The 19981-nt window shown below is 43.3% G+C and overlaps 1 long non-coding RNA gene across 9 annotated transcripts in view; it reads right to left on the bottom strand.

The window, feature by feature from the left end:
- Positions 1–18887, bottom strand: part of LOC139960098 (uncharacterized) — a 30985-nt gene extending 12098 nt beyond the window's left edge. For 3 of the 9 annotated variants that reach the window (XR_011790352.1, XR_011790357.1, XR_011790354.1), the window contains exons 1-5: positions 18293–18885; positions 17398–18014; positions 16145–16282; positions 12878–12988; positions 4059–4147 (exon numbers count right to left, since the gene is read on the bottom strand). This is a non-coding gene — a long non-coding RNA (uncharacterized lncRNA). Of the gene's footprint in view, positions 1–3066; positions 3139–4058; positions 4148–12877; positions 12989–13465; positions 13641–16144; positions 16283–17397; positions 18015–18292 lie in introns of all 9 variants that reach the window. The other 6 variants (XR_011790356.1, XR_011790358.1, XR_011790350.1 and 3 more) reach the window with 6 other exon arrangements.
- Positions 18888–19981: the final 1094 nt, after the last annotated feature.

Genomic DNA, 19981 nt, shown 5'->3' with positions numbered 1-19981 from the left:
ACAATACACATGCAATGACATTGAAAGCAGTAAGTTTAAAGCAGAAGCAAAACTGGATGATGTCCCATAAGTCGCTGCTTAAGAAATAATTACTTCTGTTTAATCTAATAATAGGTAGAAAGTTTAAGAAAGAATTCTTTAATATGGTTTGTTTGATTTTTTTTTCCATTTTGTATCAGAGACATGTTGCTCTGAAAATGAATATTTGTTAAAAAAAAATCCAAGTGGCAAGGTATAATACAGAGTAGTTAAGACTCACAGCAACTTTTGATTATTTATAGCTTCCACACCAAAGATAGCCACTATAAGTACCAGCCATAACTAGTGATTATCTAATGGCAGATGATATTTCCTTTTGCACAAGTGTAGAATCCAAATTCATTTATAATCAAATGAGTTTATTGGTTAAATAATAAAAAACAGGTTGGAGTGGAAATTTACCCTTATAAAATGGGAGTTTTCATTTGCATTCAGTTATTTATTTTGTTATTTTGAGGTTAATAGTAAGGGGCTGGTTTAGAAAATATCATGGTCCATGGTAGCCCCCTACTTTAAAGGTACAGAAATATTGCAGCACTCTATCAGTACCTGTTGGCCAACAGCCGGCTGTATGTTTAAAGTGAGGTTTTGCAGCTGATAAACTTTTGCAGAACTTTGCTTAAAACTAACTTGTTAGTTTTGTTGAAATACCAACAAAGACATCATGGTGAAATTTGTCAAATGTAGAGATAATTGTTTATAGACCTAACTTGATCAGTACTTCAAAACAAAATTGTGATCTCTACAGTGACTCACCATGAACCAACTGGAATGTACACTTAACAATTAGCTTTGAATATATAAACATTTTTTGCACAGTAAATGTGTGAAGAAATTCTAGTTTCTGTATGGGACTGAAATTACTGTTACATTTTCTTGAAAGTAATTATCAAAATATATGAAAATGCATTTAAGAAGTAGAAGCTTCTATACTATGTTTTCATTCATCAACATTTTGGCAGTTTGAGAAGATAACAGGTCATTTTGTCCCACTACCAGTTTGCACACTACCAGTGTGCCTCCCAAGTAGAAATCCTTTCAAATTCCCACATACCTAACAGTTTGCCTCCTCACATCTATCCAATGTGTACTTTTAAAAATTGCCAGATGCTGTTATGAATATTCAAATATTAGGATTAACTCTCAGATATTAGTGACAAAATGTCATGTTCAGCAAATTTAGAGTGGAATATCATATGTTCAGACAGGTACTTTATTGCTGAGAAGTGATGAAGGTCAAATGTGGGTCATCAACATGCATAAATTTGATGTGATTTAAGTAACAATGAAGTTTTAATTTCATTGTTTAGATATAAAAAGTTGTAAATAAGGACAATGTTCCACATGAACAATTTACTTAAATGGCACAGGCCTTGGCAACTCATGAACATATGCCATCAATGCCAACAACCAATCAGGTGATGAGCTGAGACTTGTAATCACATCAGCAACTTAAAAGGAATTAAACCAATGCTCCCCTTTAAGATCAATACTCTCAGCTAATTCATCAGAGTCATCCAGGCACCTGATAGACAACAGCAATAGGACAAACCAAACTTTTCAAACCTCCTTTCTAATATCAAATATCACCTGTACTCATGTACACATTCCATCAATGACAATGACCATGTGTCGAGCTGAGACTTGCAATCTCATCCACTCAGGAAGGATAATTAATATTCATCATATAAGTAAGATATTTTGTAACATTTTAGTTCAATAACACTATTTTCATTTTTAAGATGTAATGGCTGAATTGTATGCATTTATGATGGTATTTCTTTGCTCTACCATGTGGTGAGCAAGTTGAGCAGGAGCCAGTAGGAGTCAGCCTAGCTAGAAGTTAACCTTAGACAAAACAAAAATAATAATTTGCATGCAGAGAGGAAAAAAGGTTCTTTTTCAATCAGTTTAGTTACTGAAATATAATGGAATATATGCATTCGTACTGTCCAACAAACATGTCATTTTGGGGTTCAATTTTTGTAAATTTTATTTTGAATTCATCAATCTTTTTCTTCATTAGGATCACAACAGGAAAATGAGCATTTTATCCACTTGTGTAATCTTTGTATAGACACTTGCCTAGTGGCCCTGGGCATTCTGGGTGAGACCTGCCCCAGCTGACAGCCCTTTCAGCTGCCCTACTAAACTGGGAGGGTCATAAGGAGAGGAGAATTGTTTTCAACAAGGAAAACTAGCTAGACTTAAAAGTCAATATGGTACTATCCATGATTAGACTCTTGCTGGTAATTGTTAAGGAATAATTAATGTTTATAGATTTTGTGTAGTTTCATGAATGAAAGTTTTTTGGATCACCTCATGACGGCATCAGCAGTGGGTTTGGAAAGTGGGGTGGCCAAATTTGAATCTTCTCACTTAACAAGTACATCATGATATTTTCTTTGGATCACACAAATAGCTGCATAGAGCCTTGATGTCTGAATAAGGGGCAGGGGTCTGAGGGGAGGGGTGTCCATAGCTTATTTCCCAGATTTAGCCATGTGTTTGGCTCTGAAATTATGGTATCTGCACAAAGTGAATCAGAGAAACAAAACTGAAGGTTTTGGGGAAAAGTGCAATGGTCCACCCTTTTTACCTTCCCTCCTCACTCCCATGTTATCCAATCCACCCCCCCCCCCTCCCTATCACACCTTCTCATGTTATAGATGTTTAGTGGGACAAGATTAAAGTAGAAGGCAGATACTGAGATACCAATAGATTAGCACTAAAAATTGGAAACGCAAACTAACATGGCCAAAGCTATTTGTTATAGGCCTCAGTAAACCAAGCCCAATCACTAATATTCATGAGTTGTGCACCAAAACAATAGGGATCACCAACTTCCCAACTTATTAACCAAGTATGGTATCACTCTAGTATGCATTTTGTAGAGATATTTTGTTCACAAGCTCATTGTCACATACACACCCAGACACCAACTTCATTGCATAAATTTTAGTTGCCTCCAGTATGGGAAGTAATTAACAAGGAGCCAGTCAATTGTTTCAAGACAATACAACTCACTGATGTATGGTGTATTCTCCTTCTTCAGCATCATAACTACTGTGTTTATATCTTTGGCATCAATCATTTTGTCTATATAAAAGAAAAATATGTAATGACAACCTAGACCAGTAGAAATATCATGGCTTGCTTGCACTACTGATCATTACTTCGCATGAAATGATAGTTAGTGTGAACTTTTCATTGTTTACCAACAATTAATCACATAATTAAATTAGTAAGGGATGAGTTTGCATATGATCAACCACCAATAGAAATGACTTCCTTGCTAAAAATGAGCTATTAGCCACAAAAGTTGTTATTAATTAACTTTTACTAAAAAGTGCAAATTATTCAAATCTGCATTGTTGATAAAGTAATGATAATAATCATATTTACATGAGTTCAATCCAAATGGAAAAAATTAAATAATGTTATAGCCATACAGGAATTAACATTCTAGTTTAGCAAATTTAACAAAATGGTAAAATATTCTCCAATATGATAATTTCTCACTAGTACATGTAAACACCTACAGTAATCAACCAAGAAAATCTGGTAAAAAAACCACAATTATTAAATGTAACAGTCATGATATGTTTTTGGACTAATTGGCATTAGAATGGAATGATCCACACAACACAAATACAACTTTATGAAATGTAACAAAACATTCACCCAATTATTGGCATGTAGAAATCTTGTATTGGTCCATAAAATTAGTTTTTACATTTTATGTTTGAGTTATAATAAAGTTTTCAAATTTTGGTAAGGTCAATTTATGTTGTACAGCAGCACATTCCATGCTTGATGAAATTTTACCTACTTTATAGTTGTGTATATATTGAAAACTTAATTCATAATTAATTTATGGTATGAGTACCAACAATCCAACATAACATGGCATATTGGCTCATTTAACTATATAACCCAAGATTCCATTATAAGACATACACACACACATAATCACACAAAAACATGCAGACTTCACTATGTCTGATCAAACCTCTCACCTCTAATCTAGGATTTTAACTTTCTTGCTGGTCTCTTCGCACGAGTCCCTTGAATGATGATCTTTGAGCTTTGCATGGTGATTATCACACTGAAAATAAACAAGGTTTGAGGTTATAATGATGCATTCATAGTTTTAAACAGCTATGGACAACTTTTCTGGGAGTCCTCCTGTTCCAAAGTTTAATCTTTCCCTACCCCTCCTCCACACCCGTACCCACCATTCCCCAATAGCCTCCTTTACTCTCTTCTGCCCCTCCGATACAATATGACAGGGAAAACTTGTAATACATGACTCATAGACTGCTTCATTAACACTTCTATGCCAAGAGTTTTAAAATGTCTTTGAATCCTAATTGTCACAAGCAGTTGACAAACTGTCCATACTTATCATGCCTTATCGATAACACAATGGCAATCCAATATTGCAAATATTTAAGTACAATCACAAACAACATTAGCAATGGCAATACATCCAGGCCAGCCAAGTTGGTGTGATCAACAAAAATCAAAATTATGTTTCAACTGGATTCTCGACTCTGATATTCTTGTCCCGGCCTTTACTCTGATTCTGACATGGCTTGGACTCAGGACATGTTGACTTGGACTTGATTTTGGACAAGTGAACCTGGCTTAGAGCCCTGCTATATGCCTCACTATTGGTTGCTCAGATCATATTAATTAGGTCACATGGGAAAATACTATATTTTATGAATTTTTAAATGGTAAATCTGAACTTCGTCAAATTGGCTGGCCTCGAGATACTGCTACTGAAGTTGTGATTTTACTTAGATATTTGTAAAACATTAGATTGCCATGATTGTAGTTGTATAAACAATGATGAACCATATATAAAAGTGCTTTTCCAATGTAAATTCCAAAACTTACTGGTTTGGATATTTACGAGTGACGAGCTTACCTGTCTCCTCACAACCTTAGCACCTCATTCTACCGTGCCTATAAAGTCCTGGTAAATAAATAACACTGTGCGCCCTCTATGACCGGACCCCCCTTCCGGTCCCTCCTCCTTTCTCATGAGACCATTCCTAAAGAGTGGCCTCACGGACACGGGAGTGGGGGTGGCAAGGTCTGGCCACCCCCAACGACCCCCGTCGAGTTAACTTCCCAAAGTGAACCCCTAACAAAAAATTCACTGACGCCTTCTTAGCAGGGGGGAGTGTAACCCTCCCCGGCGCAGCGGGAAGGGGGGACACTCTCCTGGACCCTGCAGGCGGAACTACCCCTTACACTAACAAGGAGCCTAAAGATTTACGGTCCGCCACTTGTTACCCTTAGATCAACTTAGGTGAGAACGTAAGTGGAAGACTATGTACGCAAACGCATACGGAAACACATAGGTACACTCACCGATAGACATAGTCGATGGCTCTCTGGTGGATGGTGGTTCTGTCTATCTGGTGTGAAGCTCGGAGTCATGAGTCAAGTCGAGCGACCGCTCCTCCGTCCGGCTGTGTCCCACCACCCTCTCGGGGGAGGGAGGCGGGAATGGAGACAGGTAAGCTCGTCACTCGTAAATATCCAAACCAGTAAGTTTTGGAATATTTACTTCGCTCCTCGCTTACCTGTCTCCTCACAACCTTAGCACCGAGTGGCACTGCCCGATGGTGGGAGGCCCGAGGGGTGGGACCTGTTACCCACCGGACCTCGCATCACCGCGCTACCAAATGCCGCTTCGGCGTGTAAAGTGTCGGTCAAGTAGCAGGCGACGAACGTAGTTGGAGTTTTCCACGCTGCTGCTTTGAGTATGTCCTCTACCGGGATGCCGGCGAATAGGGCTGTAGAGGCCGCGACCCCTCTGACGTCGTGAGCCCTTGGTCGGGAGGTCCCCGATGTGAACGGGCGTATGATCTCTACTAGCCACCTGGATAGAGTGTCTTTGGAGGCCGCTGCGTAGGGTGGTCGTGGTATGATGAAGAGAGAAGTTGATTGTCTTAACTTCTCTGTCTTGTTCAGGTACCACTTCAGTGCCCTGACTGGACACCATCGTTTGTCCTCGGCTACTGATGACATGGTCTTAATTTCCGGGATGAAAATGTCTCCTGGCAAGAAGGTCAAGGTCTGGTTCTTTGCAATGAATGACGGGTCTGGAACCATCCTCACCCCGTGGCCCTCAAATCTGATGTGATTCTGCTTGGTGGATAGGGCGTGGAGGCAACTCCTCCTTCTTGCTGACGCAACTGCGACGAGGAAGAGTGTCTTTTTTGTGAGGGCAGCCAGGGAGGCGTTAGTCATTGGTTCGTATGGTGGTCCTGCCAGGGCATGTAACACTGCTGAGAGTCCCCAGGAGGGGGCCAGCCGTCTGATCTGTGGGCGACGATTCGCCATGCCTTTGATGAGTTGTGCAATGTACGGGTTATTGCTCAGTGTGGAGCCATCTGGGAAGCCCTGGTGGATGGCAGCGATGGCCGACCTGTAATTCCTGATAGTGGAGACTTGTTTCCCTTCTCCGAAGAGTGAGAGGAGGAACTCGGCTATCTGTGTCACAGAGGCAGCAGGCAGCAGTATCTGTCTCGGTCGGCACCATTGGTCGAACTTCCGCAGACGGGAATCGTAAGTCGCTGCGGTCGTTCCCCTTCTAGCGTCGGCTGCCATCGCGGCAGCTGCTTCTGAAAAGCCTCTCTGTCGTAGGGAAGACCGGACAGCCTCCAGGCAACTAATTGTAACCCCTTGATGTCTGGGTGGGAGAGAGTTCCCTGTCTCTGGGACAGTAGGTGGGGCTTGTCCGGTAGACTCACTGGGACGTCCATGAGGAGTTGGGGGATCTCGGCGAACCAGGGTCTGCGAGGCCAGAACGGGGCTATTAGTGTGAACCTGCCCTTGGAGTTCCGAATTTTCCTGAGGACTTGTCCGATCATACATAGCGGCGGGAAGATGTACGCATCCATGTGGTCCCAGGAGAGGGACATTGCGTCCGTGTGGTAGGCCAGGGGGTGGAATCGTCTGGAACAGAAGGTCTGGAGTTTGTTGTTCTTGTGTGTTGCGAACAGGTCTATCGTGGGCCTGCCGAAGATCGAAAAGATTCTGTCGCAAGTCTCCTGTTCCAGAGACCATTCGTTGGGGTCTATATGCCCCCTGGATAGGGCGTCCGCCATCACGTTGAGCTTGCCTGCGATGTGGGAAGCCCTTAGGATCGTGCCGGAGTCCTCGGCCGCTGTTATCACCTCCCACGCGAGTCGGCAGTCTCTCTGAGCGGGTGCCCCCCTGCCGATTGATGTAGGCCACCACTGTCGTGTTGTCGGTGAAAATTGTGGTTATCGTTCCCTGTACGTGGTCGTTGAAAGCTTCCAGGGCTCTTTTGACCGCCATCATCTCCAGGATGTTGATGTGGAGAGATGTTTCTGTTTGGGACCACGTCCCCCATGCTGTGCGATTGCTCCAGTGAGCTCCCCATCCGGACAGTGACGCGTCCGTCGTTATCGATGTCATTGGTAGCTGTATCGCAAAGGGTACCCCTGAACTCCCGTTGTTTGGGTCGAGCCACCATCGAAAGTGTTGTGTGACCTCCTCTGACCTGTAGATGAGCGTTGTTTTGTCTGGGTCTGTAGGGTCTGCGGACCTCAGCAGGTGCAGTTGCAGAGGTCGCATGTGTAGCCTGCACAGTCTCACTATATCGACGAGGCTGGCCATGAGTCCCAGGGCCCGGAGCCATGTCCCCGTTGGTGACCCCCGGTGTGCCAAGATCTGTTGTGTGGTCGCCTTGACTGCCGCGACTCTTTCTTCTGAGGGTCGGGCTACCCCGGTGGTGAAGTCCAGTATGGCCCCGAGGAACTGGATCGTCTGGGAGGGTGATAGCCGTGATTTCTTCTGGTTCACGATCCAGCCCAGTTCTTGAAGGGTCTGGAGCGTTTTGTGGACGTTGTTGGTTGTTTCCGATAGACTGTTCCCTACTACCAACCAGTCGTCTAGATATACGTAGAGGGTGACCCCTCTTTTTCTGAGGTAGGCGACTACTGCTCCCGCGACTCTCGTGAAGGTTCTGGGAGCCGTGGCTAGGCCGAATGGGAGCGCCCGGAACTGGTAGTCTTGTTCTGCGTACCGGAACGCTAGGAATCGTCGGTGTTCTTTGTGTATCAAGATGTGCAGGTAGGCGTCCCGTAAGTCTACGGTCGCCGCCCACATGCCCTTTCTGAGTAGGGGTAATATTAAGTTTAAGGTCTCCATACGGAAGTGTTTTGGTCTGATGTGTTTTGTGTTCAGGGGTTTTAGGTTTAGAATGGGACGCCAGGTGCCGTCCCGTTTTTTGGTCAGAAAAAAGGAGGACCGGAAGAGTGGTCCCGTCTCTTCCGGAACTCTTGTAATTGCCTGCTTGGCCAGCAGGGCCAGAATTTCCCCTTCTAGGGCTAAGCGTTTGACGGGGTCCGTGGGTGTGAGTGTCTGCCTTCCTCCGCCCCCGAAAGGTGGGCTGGAGGAGAATTCTATTTTGTACCCGTGTTTGACTGTGTCCAACACCCACTTGTCCCCGCCAATAAATTCCCATTGCTGGGAGAAGTTTGTTAGTCTCCCCCCACCGGCGGAATGGCCGCGGTGAGGTGGGCACCCCTAGGGCTGGGCGGCGAACGCTGGTCGATTGGAGGAGCGGTCACTGTCCCGTCTGGTCGACGTGGAGCCTCTGCCTCCTCTGGGGGCCCAGGGGCGGGTTGGACGGAAGGCTGCCCCCCGGCTTCGGCCTCTGAGAGCTCCTCTGCTCATAGATTTGGCGGGTGCTGCTCTCGTTCCCCTAGGTGCTCTGCTCTCCCTCGGGCGGAAGGGTCTGGTTCTCTGGGTAGGTGGGGGTCGGAATTCTGATTTGGCCAGAGTCTCCCTTCGGGCTACCTCTTCCTGGAGTTTCTTTTGGAAGCAGCCCGCAAAAAGGTCTTCCCCGAGGATTGGTAGTTCCAGCATTCTGTCCTTCGCCTCCGTCGAAGGCCAGTGGATGGCGGAGACGATGTTTTGTCTACGGGCCTTAACGGACCTGGTAGCGACCCTTGCAAATTGATCGTACGCGAGTCTGACGAGGGGGCCCAGCAGCAGGAGGAGCTGGCCCGCTTCGTCCCTGGATACTTGGCTGCTGTCCTCAGGGGGCTGTTGGTGGTGTCGCATAAGGACTTCGGCTGATAGCATTAGTACCGATGCGAACTTCATGCCCGAACGGGCTGCCATGTCCACCTCTACCAAAAGCTCTTCTAGCTTCCTCTGGTCCGGGGTCTTGAACACGTGTGTGGATGAGGCCCCTTGTTCGGCTTTTAATCTCTCCTTGGCCTCCTGGGGAATGGTTGGGCATCTGAATAGATCCTTCCATGCCTCGTCAGGTACCCTGACCGCTCTATCTGCCCTGGCCGGGAAGGCCGTCCACTTGGTCTTGTTGGCAATGGCCTCAAATCTGTCATAACAGGTTGCGTCTACTGGTATGGTAGTTTTGGGCTTATATGACGCTTCGCCGGTCGCCGTCAATTTTGATACCCGGCCCGCCTTCTGCGGTTGCGTCTCGGGTTCCTCGAACCCCAGGTGTCTTCTGAATATGTCTGCCGCCCGTGTTATTAGCTCCTGTGGGAGGGCTCCTCCTGTCACGGGTGCTTCCTCCGGTTCGTAATTGTGACCAAAGCTGTCCTCCATAGGATCGTAGTCGAGAGGATCTGGATCTATGGGCTCCCCTTCGTCCTCCAAGCCGGAAAGATTCACCGACGCTCTGCAATCCAGAGCGTCCGGGTCCGGGGCCGGTTGCGGGGCCATGGTCGATACGGGGCTGGTAGGGCCCGGTGCCACGTCGGCTACCGTGGACGTCCTTTGCTCCAGCAGGGGCCGTAGCAGGCCGGTGAGTTTGGAAAGCCAAGCTGGTTCCTCTTCCTGACGCCGTCTCGGGGACCGGCGCCTCCTCTTGGATCTTCTGTATCCATCGTCGGAAGAGTCCGAGGACTCGTCGGAGATTGGAGAGTATCTCTTCCTCTCTCTACGTCTTGGGGATCTTGTATGCGACCCCGATCTCTCCCTTCTGGGTCGGCGGGAGGACTCTCTCTCCCTACTTTCTCGGGCCGGGATCTCCGTCGGAACCCGCCTCTCCGGCTCCCTGTCCGGCTCCCTGGAACGGGCCCGGCTCCGTCTCCGCGTCCCCTCGGTTGCTCTCTCTTTAGGACCCGAGCCTCCCACGGCCGGGGGGCCGCGCTCTGTGGGTCTGTTTAGCTGCGGCCCGGACTGAGACGGAGTCTCCAGCCCGGCCGAGCTGTGCCTCTGCTTTGGAGGTCTTTTCCTGGCAGGAGCCTTGCCTTTGCTCCTGCCCTTCCCTCTGGCCGTAACTGATCCGGACGTAGCCGGGGCCGTTAGGGGAATTCTTTCTCTTTCTCTTTCCTCTCTCTCTACCTCTTTCTCTCCTTCGGCCCTCTCCTGGCCACTCTCCTCCACCTCTCTCTCTACTACTCCCTCCTCCTCTCTATCTCCCGTTATTCCTGGAACCTCCGGCGCCCCGATTGCGCTCGGGATCGAGTCCAGCCTTCCCTGGAGCTTGCTACGTAAGCCCTCAAGCCACAGGTCGATGTCCTGCCACTGAGCTGGTGTAAACTTAATACACACCAGGCAGGGGTCTCGTCGAGTGCAGGATCTGCATTTTGGACAAAGGTCGTGTTCGTCCCAGGCTCTGCCTGGACGAAACATAGAGCAGTTGATGCACTTCAATGGATTGCGTGACATGCTGAATAACCGGATTAAGGAAGATTACTTCTTAGTGGTAAATGAACAACAATAGAAGCTTAACGTAAGAGGGGAGAACTAGGGAGGGAATTAGGCTTAGGTGGAGCGTAGCGTAACCTAGCAACGGTAAACAAGGTAACGCTACGGGGTGGCCTAACATGAAAATGCAAGCTGAAACAAAAATGAGAGAGCGAGAAATACATACGAAAAAGAGTGAATATATGTGAGCAATATGAATCCCCAAAAGGGGGACGAGAGAAACTAATTGGGGGGAAGAAAGCTAGTAAACAAGCTAAGAAAACACAAAAACAACAACACGCTATAGCGTGGGGAGGAATAGGGCGGGAACCTAGGCAGTTTCGCGGAACTGCTAACCCCGCCGCAAACCAACCCGAGGAGGAAACGCACTACGAAAACAGTCCCCAAAACCCTCCCTTTTTGATAAAAAGGATACTTATCGGTCAGGAAAGGACTGTCAAACTTCTAAAGATCCGAAGCTAAAAAACTTCCGGCGATCGTCGAAGAAAACCAAGACAATTTTCCAAGGAAACTATCCACAAGAAAAATATGCGTGTAGGCACTTGGAATGGTAGAATGAAAAAGGAGGAGGGACCGGAAGGGGGGTCCGGTCATAGAGGGCGCACAGTGTTATTTATTTACCAGGACTTTATAGGCACGGTAGAATGAGGTGCTAAGGTTGTGAGGAGACAGGTAAGCGAGGAGCGAAGTAAATCAGCATGTTGGGCAAGGAAATGACAGCTAAAAAGGAAAGAGAACAGAAATAAAAATTACAGGACAAACATGAAATTACAACCACAAAAATTAAAAAATTACAGAAACACATTCAACATTAATCAATAAGAAAAGCCACTGTAAGCTTGGATAAAAACAGTTCAGCACTGCAAGCAACAATTCCTGCTTTCCTGAAATGATGCAAGTGAAAGATAGTATAATTGACCCATGAACAGGAATTCCGATTCACAGCCTGACTGGACAAGCATAGCCAATGTTAGCTCAAACATATAGTCTGTATAAAAAAAATAATCAGAAATGCCTGCATGCACATAGGCACAACCAAAGATGTACAAATCATCAAACAAGAACATAAGTAAATTCAGCCTGAGAGTTGATGATGGGAATATTTTAGGTTACAAACCAAAATTATCATCAACTCATGCACCAGTGCTCAACCTCTGACCAGTGAGAACTGCTTAGGCGTACCTGATATTTATATAGGCTATCATTAATAAGAGAATGCTGAACTTGGTCTGTCCTTTCTCCATAACCTGAATTTTCGAGACTCACAAAACACACATCATTTCTATTCATAGCAGACTTAAATCAAGTATATATCCATAGGACACAGTCTGCCCTTTTACAGATGTCATGAAAATCCCTTTCTAACCCCTCTACTTCACCAATTTCTGGAAGGACCACTTTCATCATGCCACAAATGAGCTTTCTGCCAAAGTCTAACTGGACATACAATATATGGCCAAAAGGCTAGGGAATTAAACTACTGATGAACAGGACACTCTTGTCAAAATGCAAACATTCTACAGCCTCTGATATGGCAAGGTTCATCCTTGGCTTGTACAATGACAGACTGACTACCCATATCAGAGATATTCATTCCTACAATCTGACCAAGGATAATAAACCATACTCACTGTCTCAGACTGGAACTGTTTGTAAGTTGATCCTTAACTGTTCCAGCCATCTGTGAGTCTACCTAGGTTCCCATCTATCAGTCCTGAGACAAGAGACACACCCCTTCACAGACCATACTTTGCTATAATCATGTCAATTAGTTCATTTTTCATTGCTATTTTATGTCTATTTGAAATTCATCAGTTCAACAATGTTATATGCTTTGAGGATGAATTTGAAAATTATGTCAACAAACATCACACTTTTTACAAAATATTTAACCAAGGCAAAATAGCACAACTGATGAATTTGATTTGGTATCCACCATGTTGTATGATATCAATATTTAAGCAGGTAATCATTTAAACACTTTAAGATGGCAGCAAAATGAATTGATTAGCTGCAAACTCTCCTGTCCATCAAAAAATCACTGCAATATGCCATATATTCAAGTCACAATTCATTCTCTGAATAATTTATTTCAACATACTTCCATCTATTTCTATCTGCAGGTTTTCCTTCCAGTGTGTGATCACTTAAATTCTTTACTCTAGTTGCCATCAAAATCTGAGTAACTACTGTACAGTATAGGATTGCCCCTCTGTGAAGATACAAATAAATTAAAACATGGTTACTATCTTAGAAACTTACATGATGGGTTATTCAATACATTATGGGTCCAAAAGTGTGGCATTTTGATAAAATATTTACTTTCAAAATTTAACAAAAGTATTGTGAGTAAATATTATGACATAAAAATAGTATTTTTATTGCATGTGCTACCAAGACACCAAGCTCACTATCTCCAAGTTAATAAAACTCTTCAGTCTCAAAACCTGGTTTGATTATACATATTAGCTTCACCTTTTTATAACATTTCATACTATTAGTAATTATCTCAACACAAATTTGTTACAGTACTTGGCTATCAGACTATCAAACTATCAGGGTTGAAACTGAAATTTCTTTACTTTTCCAGGATTTTCCACTGGACAAATCAAAGTTATCCACTGCCGAATAAAGTTACTGACTGACTGGAGTAACATCACACAACACAAAACATGGTCTAGCCACTTACAACATCTTCAGATCAAGCTGGAATAGAGTTCCTGACTGACTGGAGTCACATCACACAATATGAAACATGGTCTAGCCACTTAAAGTACTGCATCTTTAGATCTAAAAGGTGAGAACTTGTGAACTGTGAAGGGTTATTTCTAACAGGAGACCTTTTGAACCGTGAAGGGTTATATCTGAAAGTAACTTGCAATAAAAGTACTTTTGATTAAGGGCAGAAGTACAGGATGCTACTACAATTGCATGCTGATTGAGCAGAAAAGGAGAGAGCTAGATGCTGTCATTCAAATTGGAAGAAGAATGTGAGTTCCTTAATAAAAAAAGGCAGTAATTAGTCCATCGGGGCAGGCTCGATATCGTTCACTGTCGTTGCACATATTTAGTACCAAGGTTTGATCACATATTATGGTGTGTTTTCATATGCTAATTACAATTCTCGATGTTGGATGGTTCGGGAAGTGTTATCTTAAGAGTAAACAGCAGTTTAAGACGGACTCATTTAGTCCGCTTTGCGTTGTTAGGACTTCTCCGAACGCAGCGATTTTTTCAGTCAAGAGCCAATCAAAATCCTTATTGTATGGCATGTGATATGTCAGCTGATAGAGAAACTGCTCGGCTCGGCTCGGCGTGATGTATATGCACAGACTGTGTGTATGTAACGTTGGTACGTGTTTACAATTAGTCTGCATAACGTACTGCATAACAAGAGAACGATGGGCTGAAAGTCTAACGAAATTTACAGCCAACAGTTGGCAAACCGACGTCAAATGTGCCGAGATATGAAGCAGTATTGAGGGTGGCAAATTTTCATACCTAGAAGGTGCTTCCATGATTCAGTACACGAACGATGAAGGTTTCAAGGCCTGTTACTAATACTCACGTTAGAGCATTACTGTGACAAGAAAGTATACATAACTTCAATACTATACTACTACTAGTTTGCCTTAGACTAGAAGTGATTAACGTAGCACCCATGAAGGATAGATCGACAGCTACTACATACTGGTATAGATCTGTTATTTTATGATACCATTTATTTCATGTTTTATTTGTCATGAAACAAAGAAATGAAATCAACACCAGTGTAGGTTCGATAAATAACACTGCTTTAAGAATCCAACAACTCTTAAAATATACTTCGAACATTCCTCTTTTACTTCAGCCAACACATCCTGGCTCTTAATACTGTGTTTAATTATTTTATCATCTTGCTGTGACAAGAAACTGTTCTATTTTCATTATCTTTCAACATATCAGAGTGACGTCATATGTATATTGTTTACTCGTAAAATAACACCTCTCCTAGCACCCAACAACTCTTTAAATATCATTTTGATATCGCTCGATTACTTTCAACCAACACATCCTGTTTCTAAATAAGTGCACGAACATTTAAATTATGTCGTTTCCATGTTGCTTTTACAAGGAACTCCTGAGTTTTAATTGTCGTCCAACCTATAACAGTGACGTCATATGTTTATTGTTTACTCGTAAAGTATTCCCTCTTTTAGCATCCAACAACTCTTCAAGTATTCTAAGGGCATTTCTTGCATCCAACCAACAAACCTTGGTTCTAAATAGGTTTAGTAACACTTAAAACCTATGATCATGTTGCTGTGAATAGTCGTTGCTGATTTTCAATTTAGCCCACACTTCGTAGTGAGGTCATTTGTTGTTTACACACAAGATAACATCTCTCCAAGCATCCAACAACTCCTAAGATAATCTCAGGACATCCCTGTAAAACTGTCAACAAAAGCATGTAGGTTATAATAAGTGCAAGACCATTTAAATGCCATTTTCATGTTGCTGTGACAAGGAACTGCTTTGTTGTAATTGTCGTACACCGTACAAGAGTGACGTCGTTTGTTTGTTGTTTACTCGAAAAATAACACCTCTCCAAGCATCCAACATCGCGAAAAATGTTCCCAGGACATCCCTCTACAACTTCCAACCAACAAACCTTGGCTCTAAATATGTGCAACGAAACTCGTTTTTTAAGCACGTTTTGAAGCCTGCCTTGATGGACTATGACGTCATATGTTTATTGTTTACTCGTAAAGTATTACCCCCCCTTAGCATTCAACAACTCTTCAAGTATTCTAAGGACATTTCTTCACATCATCCAACCATCAAACCTTGGTTCTAAATAGGTTTAGTAACATTTGAAAACTATTATCATGTTGCTGTGAATAGTCGTTGCTGATTTTTAAATTAGCCCACACTTCATAGTGAGGTAATTTGTTGTTTACCCGCAAGATAACATCTCTCCAAGCATCCAACAACTCCTAAGATAATCTCAGGACATCCCTCTATACCTGTCAACAAACATCTTGGTTCTAATAAGTTCAAATGCATTTAATGCCATTTTCGTGTTGCTGTGACAAGGAACTGCTTTGTTGTAATCGTCATACACCGTATAAGAGTGACGTCATTTGTTTGTTGTTTACTTGAAAAATAACACCTCTCCAATCATCCAACATCGTGAAAAATGTTCCTAGGACATCCCTCTACAACTTCCAAGCAACAAACCTTGGTACTCAATATGTGCAACGAAACTCGTTTTTTAAGCACATTTTGAGGCCTGCCCCGATGGACTAAATTTTACTTGTCAAAATATTAGAACTTTACTTCTTACATTGTGTGAATATGATACTTTTCACAAACATTTCCTACTTACATTTGTCCTCACTAGTACTTAAGCCGCAATCTTTGGCCTTTGTCCTTCACCTGGTGTTGTCTGGCTACATGGTGTGCAAGGTAGAGGACATGCTTCCCACAACTGACACTGTATTGCACATCTATTCTCCATATTTGCCTATAGGAGAATATACGAGAATAAAAAAAATTGCTGTATCAAAGATTATATGAGATTCTGTATGGAAGGATCGATAAACATTTTGCCTGTGAGTCAAGAAGAGTATCTCAATGGGACATAATTAAAGTAATCGGGTGTTGAAGCGGTGAAGCCTTGAGAAAAGTGAGGCAAAGAGCCAGATCAAATATAAGTCGTCATACATACATTGTCCATTAGACTTTGAAAACGGAATTTGATTTTACCCATTTTTCCGAAAGAGTAGGTGTACTTTTCACAAGAGAGACATGTTATGGTGACCAGATCAGAGTAGTAATTACTATACTCCTGACTTATAAGAACCAACTTTGAAACATTTTCTCGCCTCTTATGAACAAGTGGAGTGCTTTATGCAACTTTTAATGTCTGGAAAGTGTCATTTCCGGTATCAGAGAAGCATATGGCAAACATTTTCTTGCTTGTATTATTTTAGTGCTCCACTCAGATAGTGTCATAGTTGTCCCAGGAAAATGCAGTGAAGAAGCAACCCTCCCTCCACCTTCCACCCCACTCCCCTCCCTCTTTCCACACACCTACTTTTGTGTAATATTTCCATATTAGTCTGTGCATGCAGTTTTCAGTTATATAAATGTAAATGTTGCAAAGTGGGTAGTAGATTATGCAGGATAACAGAATCCCACCTTATGAAGTGAGAGTGCAAACAGTTTGATGCATATCTACATTCAGTCACATATTGTCATCAATAGATGAGATGTTATCACAAGTAGTGGCTTGAGTGTGTTGTATTGCCTACAAAGCTTTGTCCAAACATGGTAAGTGAAGATCATTAGGCCTTTAAATCATAGTTGAGTAAATTTATGCAAATTGCCTGTAATTAAAGTTACTATCCAGAACATACCTGGCTATAGGCTTTGGCCTAGCCTACCTCAAGACTCAGATTACTGGCTAGGCTTTAGCCTGCTTTACTGCTTAGGCCCTATACCCTTTTGCCACACTAACTTGTACATTGTTGGGAATATGTTGCAAATGGAGAATGTGTTTGAATATTTGTACAATTCTAGTAGATATATTAATAGACTGAAATATTGTAGGCTTCGTTATGACCTAGGCGAACCTACATTAGAATCTTACTCTTCAGACTGGAAAGAACTGTGACCATACGCCAAAGAAATACGCCAAGGTGGATGTGGTTTTGTTCTGTATTTGTCCGCCACACTATCTAAGCGGAGCACCACCCTCGGTTGGCGCGGAGTGTACACAAAAAGTTTTGGTCAATAATGCCTGCCAGATTGCAGGAAATGGCACTTCCCGGACCTTATAACTTACATCTGTAATTGTATATTTGGAGGTTTCGTGTAATGAAAATTTGGGTGAAATCATCATGCGTAATGGGGATAGTAATAGTACCACTCTGGAACACATCACATGACCCTCCATGCATGGTACGCACGTATTTACTGTGAAAGTTTCTCCAGATTGATTAAACTCGATGGTATGAACCATGTTGCGTCACTCGCACTGTTGCGGCTGAATTTCCTCCACGCTGACGCGATACGCCAACTGTTGTACTTTTCCCTGGGGCAGTAATGTACGCCGTACGCCAAATTTATTGGCGTACACTTCCATACGCCAAAGATCTTTGTGTGAAAGGTCGTACTTCCAGTATGGCTCTTCAGTAGACCAAGGGCAAGGTAGGCTATGTAAATGTCATCTTCAGTTATTCTGGCATGTGGATCTATCGTTAGGGATAAAGGATAAAGAAGGATAAAGATAAGTAAAATGAGGTGGTGATAATTGCTGTCATAAGGCTTAAGTCATTTCGCATCCAAAAGGTCAGCCGTATAGCTGGTCTAGGCCTAGGGGCCTACAGTAGGCTAACTAGCCTACATCCAACTTTCCAAGGTCCAGTGAATAACAATACAGCACTACTCACTAGATCATTAGATGGGCAGACGACACTAAAGTAATTATATTCCTATGTAAATGCTTCTGCTATCGCTTCTTAATAATTACCTGTGAAGCTGCAGTACACTGCCACATTTTTGGCGAAATGCGGCACACGATATCACCATTTGGAGTGATTTATGTAAACTTTATCACTTTAGTTATGTCAAAGCCATACCGCATAGTGTTTGTACTTCGCGCTGGTACTTTCTTGCCGTACAAAGCAAGGCTGACGTTAGTTCCGAGGTGCCGTAGGAATACTAGTGAGGGCTTTTGAAAACGGAAGTACGTCACAGTTCAACTTCCCTGTTGTCGAAACACCTTGGAACTAACCTCAGCCATAATTCTACAGGGCAGGAGACACTGAGCTTAATATTTAGAAGGTGGGAGAAAGGGGATGCAAACCGTAGAATACATGGAACACCCCTACCCCACTTCCTTAAACTACATATTTCTGTGAATATCTGAAAATGGTCAGTGCTACTGTTTGTTAATGCAAAATCTCCTTTAAACATTTTGGTATATTCAACTAGGGCTCTTTCTCGGAAATTATAATTACAAGGGCCTTTTGTTGAAACAATTAGCTCGTTGAGAGCACATGAAATATACAGGTGTGTTACTTTCTATGATTTGATATGTTGTTCGGTATGGTTTGGGTTGATTTGGGATCCCCCCCCCCTCAAATTCAGGTCGCACGTCCACCAAGGGCGGCGGAACCGGGGGGCACAGGGGGAACGTGCCCCCCCCCCCCACTTTTCCTCAGGTTAAAAATCTGCCCTTTTTCTAAATAAAAATTGAGGTGTCTCAAGTTAGCAAGAGGCCAGGGAACCAGAATGAACACTCGGGAAGGGCCGTTTCCGACCATCTGAGGGGTTAGTAAAACCAAAAATTTTCTTGCCCCCCCCCTCCAACCGATGGTGGCGCTCCGCTCAGATAGTCATGCACACAACTTTGCAAATCCTGGCTACGCCCATGACTTTTAATGAATTTCTGTGGGTCAAACTCAAGCTATTTCGAATGGAAAAAATTTGTTAAGATATTAACAAGAAATAAACTCTAATTCGGAGGATTCCTACATTAGCAACTAGTATGATTTCACCTCATTTTGTCTCAAAAGAAAACTTCTTCCTTGTTTCCCAATTAGCACATTGGATATTGCAGTGCTAGTATGCATATTTTCCTTGAGGGGGTGGGGGGCGTTGATGGAGTGATCATTGTATACGCAAATAAGATAATACAATAAGAGTTATAAAGGGTACTAAATATAAGGCTGCATCGGTCCAATCGAATTTCTGCAAAGTGCCCTTTGATGTCGGTGCCCCCCCCCCCCAGATGGAAAGTGCTTCCGCCGGCCTTGACGTCCACAGTGCCCCTTGAAGTTCATGAAGCCAAGTCGTGCCCCACCCCACCCCACCAATACAATATAGTTCCGGCGCCCATATAAGGGACAATTTAATATTAATTAAGACATTTCCGTAAAAAGGTTTATCGAACACATGAATCTGATATTTGATCATACGATTTGTATGATTTTTCCCCCTCCGTCCAAAGGATCGGCGAATCACAATTTCTGTTTGTATGTCTTGTTGTAGTGTTCACCCCCAACAGCACAATTCCGGTGGATCAAGATAACTCCTTAACAAACCAAAAAGACTACTTCTGGAAATTCTGTTGCATCTTTAGTTCAAAAACACATACTCATGACACATGGTAAAGATATCAATGTTGCGAATGTTGTGACATCTGTTTATCTGGCAA

The sequence above is a fragment of the Apostichopus japonicus genome, chromosome 19 (assembly GCF_037975245.1).
Source record: "Apostichopus japonicus isolate 1M-3 chromosome 19, ASM3797524v1, whole genome shotgun sequence".
NCBI lineage: Eukaryota > Metazoa > Echinodermata > Holothuroidea > Aspidochirotida > Stichopodidae > Apostichopus > Apostichopus japonicus.
Note: the sequence above shows the minus strand (reverse complement) of the source record. Positions and strands in the feature narration are given on the sequence as shown.